The sequence below is a fragment of the Cebus imitator genome, unplaced genomic scaffold (assembly GCF_001604975.1).
Source record: "Cebus imitator isolate Cc_AM_T3 unplaced genomic scaffold, Cebus_imitator-1.0 Scaffold25, whole genome shotgun sequence".
Taxonomy (NCBI): Eukaryota; Metazoa; Chordata; class Mammalia; order Primates; family Cebidae; genus Cebus; species Cebus imitator.
Genome location: NW_016107340.1, coordinates 8,203,111 through 8,208,125, shown reverse-complemented (window position 1 = coordinate 8,208,125; position 5,015 = coordinate 8,203,111). Strand labels below are relative to the sequence as shown.

Sequence of the window (5,015 nt, the reverse complement as noted above, 5' to 3'; positions counted from 1 at the left end):
ACTCATTTATACTGGACTTCTTTTCATTCACGTGTGTTTTGTTTTTCTTTCTTCTCTTTGCTTTTTCCCAAGGGCCACGTCTTACATTTTTAGACTGCTAATGACTGGAATTTATAGGAGGGGTAGTGTGGGAGTGGTGGGGTAAGGCTTTGGTTCAAGGCTTTGGTTAAGTGCTATGTAAGTGTTGGTAATTACTATTACTTCTTTGTATGAGTACATAGTACCCTAAAATACTTGCACTTTTCCTAATTAAGCCTTATTAAGACTATTTCTTTAAAGAGTGCTGCTTCTATTTTGCTGTAAGAATCTTGACAGACCAGTGCGTAGAATTAATCCAACCCTAGTTTCCAAAAGTCACAACACATTTTTCTTTTATGTCATACGTTTACACTAACTTTTTACAGAAAGATTTCTTGAGAGCAGCTGTACCTGCACTGCCATAATAGAGGATTAGCTATAAAGGATATAAAAATATACATCTTTCTAACCACTCCTGGTTAAGGAGCTGTTGGTAATGCCTAATCCATGAGCAAGGAAACTGGTTTGGGTCAGGTCCAAATTCTTCTTCCTATATCTAGGTTTCCTCTCAAGTGTCTCACAGAATATTGGGACGACTACCTCTTGAATCAAAACCCTATTACCAAGTCCTAATCTGTATTATTGTACGTATTTAAGTACAAATATAAATACTAAGCCTTGGTCAGTTGATTTCTATGGAAGACTTTGCTTGACCCCAACTTACACTAATAAATCTAGGCTTCTTGCTTTCCAGGGAAGCTGAGAAGGCAGCATGACGTCAGTACTGTAGTTTAGTTCTTCTCTCTGGCACTTGGGCAATTTGTCTTATGTTTCTGTTCTTCCCAGCAGCTATTGCCTCCTTAGATGCAAGAATGAGATGCAGGCTTATGGCCCAACTGTTGGCAGAAATAAGAACTTCCTCATTGTGGTACAAACTGAAATGAATCCTTTATTGAGCTTGCCATGCCACGTTCTCAGTTCTGTATTCACACCGCTGTTGACATTCTTAACTGGAGTCTCATGATATATTACTATTTACTGTGTCGTCGTCAATGTGGAAACAAAAAGCAAAAACAGGACGGGCGCGGTGGCTCATGCCTGTAATCCCAGCACTTTGGGAGGCCAAGGCGGGCAGATCATGAGGTCAAGAGATAAGGACCATCCTGGCCAACATGGTGAAATCCCGTCTTTACTAAAAATACAAAAATTAGCCAGGCATGGTGCATGCACCTGTGGTCCCAGCTACTCGGGAGGCTGAGGTGGGAGAATTGCTTGAACCCAGGAGGCAGAGGCTGCAGTGAGCCGAGACTGTGCCACTGCACTCCAGCCTGGTGACAGAGCAAGACTCCGTCTTAAAAAAAAAAAAAAAAGCCAAACAAATGAGAAAAACATCAGATACGTCTTCAGTGTTGTCAGCATTAAATATAATACAGACACATAACTTTTCTACCTGTGTTTACTAATAAAACAAGCTCCTGTTATCCCTGTTAAAAACTTTGCCAGTTAAAAAAATAACTTACTATGATGGCTATTTAATGTCTCATAAATATTAAGCAAGCATAATTGTTAAAAACAAATCAAATAGATGTAAGTAAAAGTATATAAATAAAATTTTCAACAGTAATTATATCTACTTAAAGATAGTTTCCTAAATGTTTTCAGTAATTTACACCTCTGAAGTTATATTAAGTGAAATGATGGACATTCATTTACTATCTAGATCATTTCCAAATAAGATAAAATATAAAAACATTAATTGCTAAACATAAGTTTATTTACTTTTAGCTTTGAAGGAGTTCAGAATACACTGTCCCCAAGTTATACTGCACCAGCATATTAACTATTTTGGATTAAAGGTATGTGAAAAATAGCATATGTAAAAACAAAAAGAAAAGCACTCTGATTTGCCTTCTACTTCTTAAAAGCAGGAGATAAAATTCCCATCTGAAAGATGTTCTCACCTTATAAGAAGGAAAGTAACATTCTTGTCAAGAATGCAAAGCTGAGGCAAAGGGAAATCTTTTTTTCCCTTTGGGAAAAAACAGCAACTTGATTCTCAGGCTCAGCTGAAAACTCTAAGAGGAGAGAGACGAGAGAGAGAAAATTTTGCCTCCTCTATAGCTTCTTATTACAGAGAGACTAAAGATATTTGAGTTTATAAGTAAACATGTGCCACATTTAAAAATTGTACTATGCTTTCTCATAGTTATACAATAGCATACTTCCTCATTTTTGCTGGAAATTAAGGTTACTAAGAGTTAAGAATTAGTTAATATATGTAATTAAGACCACTAGAAATAAGAAAAACAAATTTATATTAAGTAGACAAGAAACTTAAGGTTTAGTTTTGGTAAGACAAGTTATAAAGTACAAGGATGTGTTGTTTGTTGAGAAAAAGAAAGAATTCTTTTGTTCTATTTTAGAGGTTAAAGTTTATTTCAAATGAAAAAGAGGAAAACGAAGGACAAAAACTAAATGGACATAGAAATAGGGGTTGGGGAGAGAGAGAGAGAGATAATATGAAGAGAGTTAGATAATCTTGTGTAGTTAAGCTGGCTAAAATGGAATGAATTTATTATAAAGGTTTAAAAACGAGGTTTTCCTCCTTTGGGCTGGAACCGCCATCTTCCAGTAATTCACCGAAATGGAGAACACAAAGGGAAAGAGGAGAGGCACCCGATGGATATTCTCTAGGCCTTTTAGAAAACATGGAGTCGTTCCTTTGGCCACATATATGCGAATCTACAAGAAAGGTGATGTTGTAGACATCAAGGGAATGGGTACTATTCAAAAAGGAATGCCCACAAGTGTTTCCTTGGCAAAACTGGAAGAGTCTACAGTGGTACCCAGCATGCTGTTGGTGTTGTTATAAACAAACAAATGAAGGGCAAGATTCTTACCAAGAGAATTAATGTGCGTATTGAGCACATCAAGCACTTTAAGAGCCGAGACAGCTTCCTGAAACTCGTGAAGGAAAATGATCAGAAAAAGAAAGAAGCCAAAGAGAAAGGTACCGGGGTTCAACTGAAGCACCAGCCTGCTCCACCCAGACAGGCGCACTTTGTAAGAACCAGTGAGAAGGAGCCTGAGCTGCTGGAAACTATTCCCTATGAATTCATGGCGTAATAGGTGCACTCTAATTGTATCACACTGAGTTGTGTTTCTGTTCAAATAAAAAGGGTTAATTTATTCTTTCCTCCTAAAATTTAGCATTCTGGGAATCTGTGCTTTCTGAAAATTGTAATTTCCTATTTGGATTTCTGGATAATTTAATTTACGACTATGCAACCAACTTTAAAGACTGATACCTACTATGGAAAAACTAATGACTGTCCCTAATGATATATGGATAGACGCTATTTCCTGAATTCATTTATTGATGTTTTCCAAACGGACTTATTGTCTAATAAGTCTTCCATCACCATCTGGTATAATTAAGAACGGCAAAACTTGCCTCTTGTAGCACAAAATTTATTTTACGGCAAACAATGCAGATGGGCATTCTATGAGATGAGCCAAGATTCTGAACGTAAAGTCTTCTTCAACCAGCTGAGAGCATGTAAGTGAAGAGCCCCTGCCATCCGGACTTGATTCTCCTTCCCCACTGTCCCAGAACATAAGGCAACAGCTGGCATTGGCTGTAACTGAAACTGAAGCTTCAGTTAGCAACAGTATCAACCCACCCTAAAACTAGGTCAACTTCCAGATGTTGACTTCAGACTTCACTCTTAATTTGCCAGAATTTTTGTTTCTTTGGTCTTTATTCATGCTTCTTTGTTTTTCTCAGTAACTATGTTGTCCCTTTTATCTCTCCCCAGCACCTGGCAAATCAATATTTTCTAATTTTTTACCTCCTTTAAAGTAACACATAGGATAAAAAACATTCAAACATTAAAAATTATAAAGCATATAAAGCAAAAGCTTGAAATTATACAACAGAAGTAAAAACTGTTAATAGATTATTTTGTTTTCTTGGATATACATGTTCCGTGCATATTATGAGTATAAATAATACATATAAATTTTTGTTTTACACAAAAGGAATCATATTCTACATATTAATTTGAATATTTTTCTTATTTAAAATGTGTTTCAACATATTTTCATAGCAGTATATTCCATCTCCCTCCATTAAAAATAATATTTTAATAGGCGTTTGGGGAACAGGTGGTGTTTGGTTACATGAATACATTTTTTTTAGTGAGATTTCTGAGATTTTAGTGCACCCATCAGCCAAGCAGTGTACACTGTACCCGATGTGTAGTCTCCTATCTCTCGCCCCCTTCTACCCTTTCCCCCAAGTCCCCAAAGTCCATTGTATCATTCTTATGCCTTTGTGTCCTCATAGCTTAGCTCCCACTTATGAGTGAGAACAAACGATGTTTGGTTTTCCATTCTGGAATCACTTCACTTAGAATAATAGTCCCCAATTCCATGCAGGTTGCTGCAAATGCCATTATTTTCTTCTCTTTTTTATGGTTGTCACTCCATTTTTTTTATACATCGAGGAAGTACCACTTATATTATGCTATGGACAAAAAGTCCAGAGCAGGTTAATTCAAAGGTTCAACAACATCATCAAATATCCCACTCTTTCCCACTGAGTATGGCTGTCATTGACATGTCGGCTTTCTCCTCCCGGTTACAAAATGGCTGCAGGATAGCAGGGATCATATTCCAACAAGCCAAAGCATAATATTAAAAGAGGGGCTGTCTTTACCTGTCTCTTTAAGAATGAAGAAACATTTGCAGAGGGCCTCCAGTAGGCTTCTCTTCACATGTCCTTGGCCAGATCACACACATGTCCATATCTAACCCAACTACAGGCAAAGAGATTAGGCCCACAATGATTGCATAAGAACACACAGAACAAATGCTGGGGAGGAACTTGAAATAGGGTCATTCCTTCAGTTGCATAGAAGGAGGGAACAAAATAAGACCTCTGCTAAATAGAAAGAATGGGAAAATAGTTGTTGTGTAGGCAACTACCTGTGTTA

General features: G+C 37.1%; 1 pseudogene; it reads left to right on the top strand.

The window, feature by feature from the left end:
- Positions 1 to 2,639: 2,639 nt before the first annotated feature.
- LOC108300152 lies at positions 2,640 to 3,144 on the top strand (annotated as a pseudogene).
- The last annotated feature ends 1,871 nt before the right edge of the window (positions 3,145 to 5,015 follow it).